This window comes from Phacochoerus africanus, chromosome 5 (assembly GCF_016906955.1).
Source record: "Phacochoerus africanus isolate WHEZ1 chromosome 5, ROS_Pafr_v1, whole genome shotgun sequence".
NCBI lineage: Eukaryota > Metazoa > Chordata > Mammalia > Artiodactyla > Suidae > Phacochoerus > Phacochoerus africanus.
The window spans coordinates 94,732,534-94,748,730 of NC_062548.1; the positions used below are offsets into that span (position 1 = coordinate 94,732,534).

The following is a 16,197-nucleotide window of genomic DNA, read 5'->3' on the forward strand; positions in this document are numbered from 1 at the left end:
ATTACATTGTGCAATTAATGCAACAAAATTTATGCTGTTAGCACTATCGACCGTGGATATCAGATCTACTCCAAAAACATGAAATTATATTTGCATCTATTTGATTTCTAAGACATTTTCCTTTCTACCATGTAAATCTTATTTTATGAGTCACATTTTTTTTAAACTGATAGTATTAAAGACAAAAGTTGAATATGTTGCTGTCTTGCTATGTGTATATGTATACATACTTTTTTTTTTTTTTTTGCTCTTTTAGGGCCACATCTGTGGCATATGGAAGTTCCTAGGCTTAATTGGAGCCACAGCTGCTGGCTTATGTCATAGCCACAGCAACTCAGGATCCAAGCCTCGACTGCAACCTACACCACAGCTCGCAGCAATCCCAACCCACTAAGTGAGGCCAGGGATCAAACTCGCATCCTCATGGATACTAGTTGGATTCTTTTCACTGAGCCACAACAGGAACTCCTATATACTATATTTTTAATTTAATTTTAACAGTTTTTAATGAAAATTGTATATAAGATTATTCCTGTACCTTCTTTCTTATATTTGCCCTTTTCCTTTCCTACTTGGCAAGATTTGGCTTTACCCTCAAGGATTTTTTGCTGTCTTTGTCAAGTTTAGCCTAGTGATGACCACCTTGCTGGGGTGAATGCCCACATGGACAGTTGTGCCATTAGACTTCTCCTGCTGCAACTGGTTCAGTGTAAATGACATATTTCTTCTTGGAAATCTGGACTACTTTGCTAATTTGCTGCCCTTTGCGGTGCTCCTGCACATCCTGAACTTCATCCTTTCAGATGATGGGCATGGATGGGACTGTACTTCTGCATCAGATCTTTGGGAAGAAGGGAAGACTTCATCTTCTTGTAATGTGGGTGGGCGCTGATGTGCCTTTTTACAGTTCTTATTTCAGTCAGAAGTCACAAAGGGATTGAACTTCATTTTGGTCACTGGCACTTCAGCAGTCTTACTATATTTTTCATGCTGCATGGTTGTATTATTTTAAAAATAGAGAAATTATGGGAGAAATGGATATACTTGTAAAGTCAGTGTCCTTTAAGTATATCATACTAATTTCTGCTGGAACTAGGTGACATAGGCCCTATGGGCTCATGTTCTGTCCACTTGTCATTGCAGAAACACTGAGATAGAGCTGGGCTGATTGGAATGAAAAAAAAATTCTCTAAACATCTCTAGAGTGTTCACATAAAAATCATTCCCCTTGCAGTTTCCATTGTGACTCAGTGGAAATGAATCTAACTAGGATCGGTGAGAATACAGGTTTGATCCCTGGCCTTGCTCAGTGGGTTAAGGGTCTGGCATTGCTATGAGCTGTGCTCTAGGTCATAGACATGACTTGGATTCCATGTTGCTGTAGCCATATTCCTGTGTAGGCCAGCGGCTACAGCTCTGATTCGACCCCTAGCCTGGGAACCTCCACATGCCAAGGATGTGGCCCTAAAACAAAACAAAACAAAACAAAACAACAAAATGCCAGTTCCCCTTAGTTATCCCACACAGCAGTTATTTACCTACTCATGCTTCAGTTTATAGGACTCATAAGAAATAACATTTGATCAAAAACTGATGGTTCTGTTCAGATAAATGGCACAAACAATCTACTCTTAGATAATTTCATTTTGAAATGATTGATGGCAGAGTGTCAAGGGGAAGAGGGGAGAAAGAATATGCTCATTTGGCCCAGGCCAGGGACTTTTTAGGACTGGCAGCTCTTGATCACTACACTGATCTTGGCCCTTTTGGCTGGCATGCCTGCCTCAATAAAGTGCCCCAGGAACCTGCTCTGCTTCTCCATCTTTGTGACAGACTTCCTGATGCTGGTGTTTTGATGCCAGTTTTGTCTTTTCCACTTGAATAACATTTTTCTCCCAGATTTTTTTTTCTCTAAATTCCTCTGTAGTTATGCACATACCACACACAAGTATTTGTCACAAGGAGCAACTTTTACACTGACCTAGTTTCCTGTTTTTTTTTTTTTTTTTTTTAATCCAGGGATTTCCCTGGTGGCCTGGCAGTTAAGGTCTCAGTGTTGTTGCTGCTGTGGCTTGGGTTTTATCCCTGGCCCTGGGGGAGTTCTGCACGCCTCCAGCACCACCCCCATCCCCCCAAAAAAGAGCATCTGAAGGGTCAAGCTTGCTGCAACAGATGACACAGTCTTTAGAGGTGGACAGTCTATGCTCTGAAACCTGTGGCCTCTTCTCTCTACCCTGGTTAAGGAGAGAGCCTGGAAGTCATTGTGCTCTTTGCTGCCTGAACTAAGAGCAAGTTCTGTTTCCAAAGTCACCTGTCCCACCTCTGTTGCTGCCACTGCTATTACTGTTAGAACATCTGTAGTGCCTCACAGAAGCTCTCTTGGATCATATACTTGCTACATAAGTGTGTGAAGAAGCATGACCTTCTTTCTTCTGGGGTGGGCAGGCTGTAGTATCAGTTTATGAGCTGGCTTGGCAGCTTTTACACTATTAAGCCTATTTATATGTTTCTAGTGTCATTTGCCCTTGCCCTTGAAAACTATAAATTGACTGCTAGAGTCTCAAATCTGGCTTTAATACCTAGTGGTTGTGTACCTTGAACAAGTTTCTTTATTTCATCTGTAAAATAGAGGTGATAGGAGTAATCATTGTAGCTAGCAGGCAGGGCTTATGGTGGGGATTAAATGAGATGCTGCATTCAAAGAGTTTAGCACAGTGATTGGCCCATAATAAGCGGTCACTGAGCTGCAGATGTTATTCTTATCCCCTCTTTATTATGTGTTCCTGGACCTTCACTGCCAGGAGCAGGGTTGAAAGGGATTTGGGGCCTGCCTAACCAAGGTCGAAATTTGGATCTGAAAAAATAACTGTCTGAGATTCACACAAAGGGTTTTAGAAACATCAGACATGTAGTAATTCTGTGGGAATGGAGCTTAATAGCCAAGGGAAGGAAGCCAAGCCTGAATCTTTGCTGAAGGGCGCTTAACTTATGTTTAGCAGGCAGACTGGGGCATGTTTCCAGGCTCAGCTTTGGGGGCATCTGCTGAAGGATGAGATAAGTGCTCTCTCCCACCTAGCAGATTCCCTCTCCCCAGCACAGCACAGAGATCTCACGGATGTCAGCCCCCTGAGGAAGAGCCCGTGAGTGCAGGAAAAGAATCATAATAGCAGGGGAGGGAACTGGAATAAGACTTGGTGAAACATCAAGGAGCAATGAAATCATAGGCATAGTGATAATTAAAATTAGATAACCCAGAACTTCCCTGGATATACATTTCGTTTGTCACTGTCATCTTTTGTCCTACTTTCTCCTTTCTGCAGATTGCATTCTATCTTCCCTTAAATATCTGACTCAAATGTGTGTGTTTGTGTATATACACACACTGTCCTATTTACAAAAAGACAGAGGGCTTCAGACTCTTTATACTGAATAGCCCTTCCTCCCTTTTGTATCTATTTTTCCCCTTATCCACTCATCAAACACATTATGTGGTGACTTTTTATTACAAATCAAGCTTAGAACTGGGGGTAAAATGTTGGACAACTTCAGTCTCTGACCTTAAAGTACTGGCTTTATTATCTCCCTACCAGATTGTTGGATGAACCCCTAAAATGCTGTGGACACTTTTTTTGCTTCTTTTCAGCACATTGCTCACTAGCATTTCCACATATTTTGTCAACTATTATGTCAAAACCATTCACCAAAAGCAGCGGCTTTTTTGAAAGAAAAGCATACTTGGTACAGGACACTCTTGATTCAGGAGAGGGAATTAGAGTATAGTGGGCTGATGCCAGTTGTCCAGGAGAATGCCATGTAGTGTCCTGTGCTCTCATGGGTTAGGAATGTAAAAGTGTTTAGATCATGGGGGGAAGCTATGGATACTAACAGAATACTCTGGATTGTTTCATAGATACAGCAGTATCACAGAAAGTAGTTCACAGACAGGGTTATACAGAACCAGCATTTCATAAAGCTACAGAAACAGTGAATGTATTGTTCAAGTACATTTTATAAACACAACAGTGTAAAATTCCATCTTTTTAAATAGTAAATACAAACTTTTAAAAAGTGTGTTATCCCATTCTTATTTTTTTTAATTTTAATTTTATTTTTAAAATTTTATTGGAGTATAGTTGACTTACAGTATTGCATTAGTTTCAGGTGTACAGCAAAGTGAATCAGTCATACATACATATAAGTGCATCCATTCTTTTTTCCCATCTAGGTTATTACAAAGTATTGAGTACATTTTCCGGTGCTACATGGTAGGTTCTCATTAGTCACCTATTTTATGCAGTAGTGTGTATATGATATTCCCATCCCCCCAATTCTTCCCTCCTCCCAGTGGTTTCACCTATGGTAACCATAAGATTGGTTTTAAAATCTGTGAGTTTGTTTCTGTTTTATAAATAAGTTCTTTTGTATGATTTTTATTAGTATCCACATATAAGTAATGTCCTATGATATTTGTCTGACTTACTTCACCAGTATGATAATCTCTAGGTCCATCCAAGTTGCTGCAAATGGCATTATTTCATTTTTTATGGCTGAATAATATTCCATTGTATATATGTACCACATCTTGATAAAAATCTCCAATTGAGAACTTATCTAATGGCTCTCATTTGAAACTGTATGTGAATTAGTGATTTAAAGAATTAACTAAAAATGCTTTTGTAACATTCAATATTTACAAGGGGATTTAAAGCTCATGAAGTTTTACAATTCACTTTATTATGCTCAATACTTGAGCAACAATGAGCCTTACATAGTAATTGGCATCTAACAGCTGCTCCATAAATACATCAGTTCATCAGTATATATATTTGCTCACCATTTGTGAAGAACTGCCATAAGCCAGTTACTGTGGACATGACAGTGAATAAAGCAGAATGGTTTCTGACTTCCCATGGTGTTACCATCTAATAGGTGAGAGAGATACATGCCTAGAGAACCATCAGCAGTTAGACCTTTGTCTATTTTCATAGCAGATAGGGTCAATTTCTGATTAGTTTGAGAAAATTAAGTCAGAGAAAATCGGTAAGTGAATGCAGAAAAGCCAGTAGGTAGCTGAAAACAGACTAAAACAGAGATAATGTGTCTGAATGATGTTATATTGTTTGGTGAGGAATGGGTGAAGAAGAGTGAGGCAGACAGCAGGCACTACAGGTTTTCTGTCATGCATCATCTATGCACTCACAGTTTTATACAGATTATACACATTCTGCATACTTCTCATTAAAATATATTGTTTCATGTGGTGCAGATTCTTTGAGTCCTTTCTGTGAAAAACCCAATATTATAGTTATTATTTGAGTTTAACTATGCTATTTTTAAATTATTCAACATTGATCAATCAGGCTCTGATTCTATTTTTCCACAATACTGCATAGTAGGTCATGAGGAATATGTAAAAAAGAAACTTCCTCACTCACAGGGGTTGCTTTTTGGTTTTCAAAAAAATACATATATTTATTGAATTATGGATGCCATTTCCAAAGTAGTAACTTTCCCAGAGCATGGTCTTATGGAGTGGATGTGTGATATGGGGAAAGAGCTTGCTGTGATTTACCTCAGCTAACAGCAGGTTTGTTTGGAGAGAGTTTGCTTATGGGTAAAATGCTGAGTCTTTATTGAGTGCCAAGGACAAAGTAGGCACTTAAAAAAAAAAGATAACCCTGAGTAGAGTTCATCATTTTAATACTTTATTTCATTTATATTTGTTTAATGCTAATACCATCTTATCCTGATTGGCAATGGTAACTTTGAAAAGGACATTCAAATATTATCACAATTGATCCTCACAAGACTTTCCCAAACCTCAGTTGTTTATATATCACTTCCGTAATTGTGCCATATTTACATATTACCTATATTATCATTTACTTAGTATTTTATATTTCAACTTAACTTACTTTGGCAATTAATCTCATCCTAAAATAATATTATCCATAAGATTACAACTTGAATATGCTAGTTGTACTTTTTTCTTCCAAGTACAAATTCAAACAACTTGGAAATTCAGTACATTTTTGAACTACCTAACATCATGTAGCACATCTCCAGGGGTGTGAGTCTCAATTTTCGAAAGTTACAAGGCAACTTTGTGAAATAGGTGAAACAAGGATTGATACGTTCATTTCCCATGAGACAGCTGGAGCTTAGAGAAGCACATTCTGTACAGCCAGACAAGGAGAGATTGTGTGTCGTCTGAGGTCAGGGAGCTGAATGAAGACAAAGTTGGCACTGGAAGCCAGGTTGCTCACCTCACTGTTGTAAATTCTCTCTAGCTCACACTCTCTTTTTGGAAGTTCTCTCTCCTAATACAGAACAGAAGCAATACATTGGTACCACATGCAAATATAATAATGGAATTTATAAATATTTGATTTATCTAGCATAAGCCAAGAACCCAAGGTGCATTTTTATAAAGCTAATTACAATAACATGTTTTGTTTTCAAATAAATGAATACATTATTAAAAACATTTTATTAAATATCACCCTATACCTCTAAATTCACTAATTGTCTTCAGTAGCTGTTGCAATATTAGCTTCTATGTGTCCCCAAACCTTCTGATTATGGAAATGGTAGCAAAACAGATATACAAACTCTCTTCCACTGAAGTGGAAAGGAATTTGAGGTTAAAATAAAATGACTCAGTAGCGGCATGCTGTCTAAGTAATATTTAGACTAAGTAATATTTCTTAGTTCTCTGTGAGGAGAACTCTTTTGGTTAAGACATCATTGATTCTTTGTATTAAATGAGGCTTTGGCCAATATATTTAATCATTCAAAAATATTGAATATGTTCATACTACTACATACTAGATACTATTCTATGTCAGAATACAGCAGTGACTAAAAGGATTTTTTTTTAACCTTTATGGTGCTTATACTGACTACTGGAAATACTCCGATACTAAACACATTTTTTTTTCTTTCACTTTTTAGGGCCGCAGCCATGGCATGTGGATATTCCCAGACTAGGGGTTGGATCGGAGCTACAGCAGCCAGCCTACACAACAGCCACAGCAACGTGGGATCTGAACTGCACCTGCGACCACAGCTCATGGCAATGCTGGATTGGATCCTTAACCCCCTGAATGGGGCCAGGTATTGAACCCGCATCCTCATGGGTACTAGTTGGATTCATTACCGCTAAGCCACAATGGGAACTCCCTAAACACATTTAAAAATATATAATTCACTCAGAGATAGTATGTGTTCTTAAAAAAAAAATCAAAGTCACTGTGCCAGGAGAAGAAGAGGGTAGCACTTTCATATAAGATTGTCGCATAGCTCTATACGAGGTGACATGGGAGACAAAACCTAAAGAAGATGAGGGAGTGATCCCTTGACTACATTGAGGACGTTCCTTCTGGGCAGAGACAAGAATAAGGACAAACTGTAAGGCATGAGCAGGTCTGGTGAGTTCCAGAAAGAGCCCAAATGCCAGTGTGGCTAGAGCGAAATAAGTGAGAGGAGTTGGATCCCAGGAGTGGCAGGGGGAGGCAGGGGTATCCATTTGAGAAGGACTATGGCTTCTCATCTGGTAACACTCATGTCACCAGCCCATTTTATCCAACAGGAAGAAAATCTGTGTGGCTCTCTCAGAGGTGTTTAAAAACTGTCATTGCCCACCAGAGTAGCTGAGTGCTTGCTACCAGGTATACCTGAATGGTCTCTCTTGGGACATGGTGCTTCCCCAGGTGACTGCTTTGTGCTCGCTGAAGCACTAGACTCATGATCATCATTATAGTTGGCAGTATGAATGAATCATTTGAATGAGTTCAGTGATTCTCTTCGCTGATGCTCCATCAACAACCAACACACCAATAGAGAAGGAAATCATTCCACAAGTCAGTGTAAATGTCTCTTTGCTTAATACTTTTAAAAATTTTATTTCATTGAAAAAACACTACCTATTCTATAAAGAACACTGAGTATACTGGGTACTGTGTAAAGTACTTTGCATTTATCTACAAAATTTTAATCTTCAGTATAATTAAGGGCAGTTTTTTTGTTGTTGTTATTGTTTCAGTTTGGGGTTTTTTTGTTTGTTTGTTTTTTCAGTGGCATATAGAAGTTCCCAGGCCAGGAACTGAATCCAAGCTGCAGTTGAGACCTACACCACAGCTATGGCAACACCAGATCCTTAACCCACTGAGCTGGGCCAGGGATCAAACGTGCACCACTGCAGAGACAATGCTGGATCCTTAACCCCACTGTGCCACAATGTGAACTCCTGTTGTTATTAATTATGATTTAAAAAAACCCCACATAACATAAACTTTACCATCTTAACCATAAATGTACAGTTCAGGAATGTTAAGTGTAGTCTTATTGTCCAATAACAGATCTTCAGAATTTCCTCATCTTGCAAACCTGAAACTTTATATCCATTCAACTCTATTGGGAGTTCCCTGGTGGCTTTGCATGTTAAGGTGTTACTGCTGTGGCACAGGTTCCCTCCCTGGCTCAGGAATTTCTGCATGTCATGGACAACTCTGTGTTTCCCCCTCTCAAGCATCTGTTAACCACCATTCTACTTTCTATTTCTATGAATTTGACTACTTTAGATACCTCATATAAGTGGAGTCCCAGTTTTACATACGAAGAGACCAGTGTTTAGAAAGTTTAATTAACTTGCTTAAAGTCATTCAGTTACAAAGTGGCACTGAGGACTTGAATCCAAGTCTGATGCTGGAATCCATGTGGTTAACCACTTATTAGCCCACTATTTCTCAAACCAGAATGCTCAGAATCTGTGGGAAGAGGGTGAGGTATGTAGTTTTATTCTTAAGGACCTTTGAATTTTCTATTTCCTCTAAAAGTTTGCATACTCTATGCAAGGAATACAGTGCCAAACTGAAGTGATGAGCCTGTGGCTTTATGCCAGGCTTAAGGACATTCTAGACTTTCTCACTTATTATTTTTGTTTGACACATTGACCTTTTCATTTGTACATAGGGCTGAGATTAAGAACTCTCTTTCACATTCATGTAGGTGTACTATGATTAAAGCATTTGACCCAACATATCAAGCTATGGTGACAGTATTGACAGTGACCATTTCCTTACCAAGCCTAGATGGCCCATTCATTTAGGTTTTTCATCCTTAGGTCAAAGGAACCCCTTCACTTAGCAGAGGAAAACTCGTTCCTCCTTGTTCCACCACTAGTACATTTCCAAGTCATTTGATGTCAAAGTAAGAATAGTTCATCATATTCATACTCTCTGCCAATAGCTGTCCATTTGTTCCTTCCTTTTTGCATAAAAGAACTAAGATAATTTAAATATCATTAAACTTAAAAGATAAATGTTGGATGCTTGGTAGGAAATAAATAGAACACTCACTGTGACCACATTTCTAAACCGACAAAATCAGGACAGACGGGCTAACGAGTACAAATGTATTTATGGGTTACATGGAAGAGACTGTTTGATCAAGACTGACCTAGAAATGTAGGAACATATGGTCACCCAAAAAACTTGGAATCTCCATTTTTATCATATTGAGTTTAAAGGATAATTGTTGGCTTTCCTGGAACAAAAGTAGAAGAACTTTCTTAGAGCAACAGATCTTTGAAGCCATTAACTCTGGGGATTGATGAGGATGTTACCTCTGTGCTGACTTCAGTACATAACTTCTTACTCTCCTTCAAAATTATTCTGTGGCCCAAACTTGGAATCAGACATGTTCAAGGATATATTAAGGCAGTGTACTGGGTAGACTTTTTCTTTCCATGTACTTAGCAGGGGAAAAGAGAAACTATCATCAATTTCATGGGTTACATTCAACAAACTCCAGCAAGTTGTCTAGCTCATCCTTAGTTACTTGCTTTTTTGTTTTGTTTTGGTTTTGGTTTAGCTTTTTAGGGCCATACCTGTGGCACATGGAGGCTCCCAGACTAGGGGTCCAATGCTGCTGGCCTAATGCCACAGCCACAGCAACGCAGGATCCGAGCCGCGTCTGCAGCCTACACCACAGCTCATGACAATGCCAGATACTTAACCCACTGAATGAGGCCAGGGATGGAACCCACATCCTCATGGATCATAGACAGGTTTGTTAACCACTGAGCCACGAAGGGAACTCCAAGGTCATCATTAGTTACTTGTGATCAAGGTGAGGAATAGGACTCAGAGATCTACAGCACACAAAATACTGTGGGAGTGATATTCATAATAACGTTAATGTAATATTTTGAGTGACCTTATCTTACCTTTTTACAAGTGCCAGAAGAGTGATGAACTCAGCCTTGATGATTGGAAGATCATGAGGTCTGGGTCATCTATTCTGAATCTTACACTTTAAATAAAATTTTACCTTGTAGAGAAGGAATTTCTAGATTCTGTGAACCTAAAGCATAACATCCACAATACAATATTTGGTAAATAGAAAGTACTCATACGTTTTAGCTCTTTACTCAGCTTGCAAACATTTTATGAGTACCATTAAAGGTCAGGTGTTGTGCAAGGGGCACTAATATACAAAAGTTTACATGACCCAGTCTCTAACTCTTAGTAAATATGTGTTCACTGTAGAAACAGACAGGGAAATGAGTAATTACAGTACTACACTATAAGTTCTCTGATGGGGTGAATGCTTTGTGCTATGGAAGACCCAGAGTAGGGTATCAGGGAAGGCTTCTCAGCCTTCATATACCAGTGAGTTTTAAAAGGTGAGTAGATTAACCAGGTTAAAAGGTTGGGGAAGAAGGAGGTGAAAAACACTGAATGAATAAATAATGGGGTCAGAGAGAAAGGAGAGAAGAAAGAGATGGAGGAAGGGAGATAATATATAGAAAGTCATGTGTTCCTGTGGGGGAGGAGGGGTTTGCTGTGATTGGACCCTGGGGTTTTTGAACATGAGTAACAATGAAGTTAGTAACATACATAGGATCAGTTATGATGGCCATTGTGAGGGTTGGTAGGCAACTGACGCCCATATGGTCAAGTCAGGAAACTGGAAACTACTGGAGATGTTCCTGGGGAAGTACGACTATAAGTATTTTAGATATAAACACACCTAAACATATGAGATATTTTGATTTTTTTCCCTTGGCAGATCCCAAAGTATAGTTAACAGTGAACTGAAAAGTTTGTTAGATTGTGTTTGCATGTTAGCTTTACTAATGGTTTTCCCTTTCTCTTCTCTATTTTCTTTTTGCTATCTTCGTTTTATCCTATTTTGTCTTTTTTTCCATCTGCTAAGTAATTATTTTTATGGCCTATATTTTAGGGTTATAATTTTATTAGCCAAATATAAAATCACTATTAAAGGCCAAATCTGCACATTATGTTGAATAATCCTTTAGCCCTGTCATTAAGAAAACATTTTGAAGATCAGACAAAATTCCTGGATATTAACAATATTAAATTATTGTGAACAGGTGGTATGTATGTTCTCAAACAGAAGCTTATTCATTTATACCTTTTTTAAAATCAGAAAAACCATAACCTCTTTACACTAGTATACACTGGTACACTGGTATCAGAGTGAAATTTGGCTGTATACAGCATTTTTTTCCTTAAGATGTCATTGCCCACCATGACCTAGCCATGTTTTGAAGTGTACCTAGTTTGTATTACCTGGCTCATAGTCTTGCTGCCTCTCAATAACTGTCTGTTCTTGGATAAATCAGTACCCTGTCTGAGCTCTTAAATATAAGCTAGTTTGGCTCCATCATTCCTTGCCAGGTATCTTATTGCCTAGGACTTAGAGCTGCCCACTCTGTGCTTGGCATTCTCGAGAGAGAGAGGGTTCCGGCTAGTCCCTTTCCCTTGTAACCATGACATTCTGTCTTGTGATCCCTCCAAAATCTTCTGCTTCACTTTAAACCTATTTTTCTGTACTAATTCCCTTTGCATTTAAAATGATTATCACAGAAAACTCTTGTTTAAGAACTCAGCATATATTTATCTGTTGAGGCTAGTAATTAGATTAAACCCCTTCATTTTCTTTAACTGGGCTACAAATCTATCTTTTCTATCACCAGCATATTCTTATGGGAAGGTAACATATAGCCAATTTGAATTTATTTATGGTTTTTGTTTTGTTTTGTTTTGTTTTTTTGTCTTTTTGCCTTTTCTTGAGCCACTCCTGCGGCATATGGAGGTTCCCAGGCTAGGGATCTAATCGGAGCTGCAGCTGCCAGCCTATGCCAGAGCCACAGCAGCGCAGGATCTGAGCCGTGTCTGCAACCCACACAATGGCTCACAGCAACGCTGGATCCTTAACCCACTGAGCAAGGCCAGGGATCAAACCCACAACCTCATGGTTCCTAGTCAGATTCGTTAACCACTGCACCACGATGGGAACTCCTATTTGATTTTTAATTACTCATAGAGGGATATTTATAAAAGTGGAACTGGCAATATGAGTTATTAATTATTATTTGGATTAATCATTATTGGACCTTTGGCATATAAGATAAAAGATGCCGCCACATTAAACTTAAAACTTCCTTCCTTTCCTGTCTTTCTTTTTTCTCCTCATTTGTTCTGGCTTAGTCTAGTGACTTGATTCAACCACTAGAATGCAGTGGAAAGGTTGCTATGGCTTTTCAAGTCTAAGCTTTAAGGAGGTCTGGCACTTTTGGAAGCCCTGAACCATTACAATTTGATATGGAAGAAACCATATATTGAGGTCACACAGGGAGAGACTGAGTCTACGTGGAGAGAAGCCGTGTGTCCCAGCTGTCCCCCAAGGTGTCACTCAGCCCAGCAGATGCTTCACCTCAGGATTTGGAATCTGGTGTGAGCAATGCAGAAGAGCAGGAGGCTTAGGATTTGTTCTGAAAGGCTAGCATCTTGTTTCCGATGGCAGCCACTGAGACAAGGGCAGGAGTGGGGACTCAGCATCTGGTATAGATAGCAGTAGCATAGCAGCAGCATCCTTTCCAGAACCTACTTTGAATGCAGTTTCTGGTCCACTAGTAGCCCTCATTTTCCACTTAGAGAAAAATAATTAAAACATTTTTTAGGAGTTCCCGTCGTGGCGCAGTGGTTAACGAATCCGACTGGGAACGATGGGGTTGTGGGTTGGTCCCTGGCTTTGCTTGGTGGGTTGGGATCTGACGTTGCCCTGAGCTGTGGTGTGGGTTGCAGACGCGGCTTGGATCCCGAGTTGCTGTGGCCCTGGCGTAGGCCGGTGGCTACAGCTTCGATCCAACCCCTAGCCTGGGAACCTCCATATGCTGCAGAAGCGGCCCTAGAAAAAAGGCAAAAAGACAAAACAAACAAACAAACATTTTTTAACCCATTTCCTTCATACCCATCTCCTGCCTCTGGCAAACACCACTGTATCTATGAGTTCGGTCTTGTTTCTAGGGTTTTTTCCATTGTGTGTGTGTGTGTGTATCTGTGTATACACACACACACATAGATATAGATAGATAGATATAGGTATATACAACAGTTTCTTTATCCATTTCACCCTTTGATGGTCATTTAAGTTGTTTCCCTGTCTTGGCTGTTGTAAATAGTGCTGCAGTGAACATGGGGTGCATACATCATTTTGAGTGAGTGATTTATAGCCAGAAGTGAAATTTCTGTATCATATGGTAGTTTCTTTTCTTTCTTTTTAAAAAAAAAATTTAGGAAACTCCATACTGTTTTCCAAATGGCTGTATCAATTTACATTCCCACCAACAGTGCATGAGAGTTCCTTTCCTCCTTCTCCTCACCAACACTTGTTGTTTCTTGTCTTTGTGGTAGTAACCATTCTAACAAGTGTATTTGGACTTAATAGTGTTCTAGACAGTGTTGAAATTTGGAATAGAGTACAAGACACAAGCCCTTCTGCTTAGGACATACCATGGAGAAAAATCACTGAACAGTTAAGCCAGGCAGCCACCCAAAGGAGAGAGAAGCAGCAGTTGCAGATATCCAGAATGTGCTGCCTCCCTGCTCTGCGCAGCCTCTTGCTTGGTGTGTACCTCTTCCTTCCTTCCAGCCTTCTTCATTTGTCTTATTTCTTGGCCCTCTTAGCTCTCCCTTTCAGCATCTATTGGAGAAAATAGTGAGTCAGAATTTTCTTATAAACCGTTCCTCTCGGTTTTATCTCTAGAGGAAATAATGGTATTGTTTCCTGTATCAGTCAAGTAACTACTAAAAGTAATTACATTTTCAGACCTTAATTAATTAACACTAATGTGCTGAATTAATGTATGATTATTTTTAATGCTCTTTTTTCCCCATAAACATATCAAAACCAGCATGCCTCTATCTTTGGATATGGGTGTGGGTATCTGGCACTTCTAAGAAGAATGGATGCTATCAATAAACAGAGCTAAAATTTAAAATTAGACCCAGAACCATGCTTTGGGGAATTTTCATCTCTGAATTATTCATTTGCATCTGTTTTCCACCTCCTTTTTCTTTCTTTCAAAATGTGGACATGAGTTTTCTTGTGGACATATGAAGTTTAGGCATGATTTAATTCTATAAGTATTTACTGAATATTTATTCTATGCAATTAGCTAGTCTAAAACCTGCAGGGGATATAAAGAGGAATAAGACCTGTTTTCAGACCTCTTGGGAAAAAAGCATTGCAACAGGGAAAATAAAGCAAATAACCTGGAGCATAAAACATCCTTTCTGTGCTGAAACATTTGTCTTAAAAATCCAGCAGCAAAAAATATAACCATCTTATGATAACTTTAGTTATCTGAAGTTCCTGCATTGCCATCTTTCCTCTGTAGATCTCAGGCAAGGATGCCCTGGCATTAGTAGTGTATCTCCAGTCGTGGAATTGTTATGCTAACCCAGTCATATTTTCCTATTAATTTCTCCTTCATACTGCATGCACATTTGTGCAAAATGTGGGTGACAGTAGTGTAACCTGGGTGAACCTGCTGTATTCATCATATGTGGAGCTCCCAGATTACTTCCCCACCCTCCTACTCTGAATTAGATCAGGGCTCTTTGTGACTATGTGGTTGCTTTAGGAATCCAATACAGCCTTTCTGTATTTAGCCGTGCTACCCTAGCAGTGTAAAGTTTAAAATGAAATCAATCCCATCCAGACTTCCTAGTCTCTGAAGACTAGGAATCAGTTTTCCTCCAAGCTCTGTAAATTGAATGGCAGCTGGCCTGCATCAGAAGCTGATACAAAACTAGGCATTTCATTTCACTCTGCTCACAATTTGGTGAGTAGTTTATGTTGTTAAGATTAACATTCGACTTCAGTTAAAGATTCATTTCTGGAATGATCTCTGTAGAGGAGCATGTCAAAATGAGAAATGCAGCTTATGGGAAAGGAAATCTGAAAATGACACGAGTGCTAGAGGTAAAGAAGTGATAGCCTCATGACATTTAATCCAAGGCTAAGCCTGAATGCCCTCAGTGTTGAGGGCAAGTCTGGAAAGGTGAATAGTGGGAAGGTGGATTTAGCCCTCTTAAAATCGTCACCAACACCTCTCTTGTGACCTCAAGATGAAGTAATGATAATAGGGAGTTCTTGTTGTGGCTCAGTGGAAATGAGTCTGACTGGTATCCATGAGGACACAGGTTTGATCCCTGGCCTTGCTCAGTGGGTTAAGGATCCAGTGTTACCATGAGATGTCATGTAGGTCACAGATGCGCTCAGATCCCATGTTGCTGTGACTGTGGCATAGGCCAGCAGCTACAGCTCCAATTTGACCCCTAGCCTGGGATCCTCCATATGCCATGGGTGTGGCTCTAAAAATATTAAAAATAAATAAATAAATAAATAAATAAATAAATAATCTGTGATCTAAACAATTTATACCATCTCATATGCAAATAAAAATGCTTTGCATATTTTTCTATTTTTGTAAATTGTAACATATACTACAGTGGTGGTTACATGAACTTAAACATTTGATAAAATTGGGAATAGACTTGTGGTTTTAAAGGGGGAGGGGAGGGAATGGGATGGTTTGGGAGCTGTGGGTTAATAGATGCAGACTATTGATTTTGGAATGGATTAGCAATGAGATCCTGCTGTGTAGCACTAGGAACTATATCTAGTCGGTTATGATGGAGCATGATAATGTGAGAATTATACATGTATGTGTAACTGGGTCACCATGCTGTATAGTAGCAAATTGACAGAACACTGTAAACCATCTATAATGGAAAAAAAAAACATTATATATAAAAAAAATGTATAGAACTAAGTACACACATACCCACAGATACGCATATACAACTAAGTACAAAATGG

At 39.1% G+C, this 16,197-nt stretch overlaps 1 protein-coding gene and 1 pseudogene across 1 annotated transcript in view; one reads left to right on the plus strand and one right to left on the minus strand.

The window, feature by feature from the left end:
* NRXN1 (neurexin 1) overlaps window positions 1–16,197 on the plus strand; it is a 1,110,288-nt gene that overhangs the window by 444,535 nt on the left and 649,556 nt on the right. The gene's annotated exons all lie outside the window — the stretch shown is intronic.
* On the minus strand, window positions 624–948 carry LOC125128075 (60S ribosomal protein L26-like 1; annotated as a pseudogene).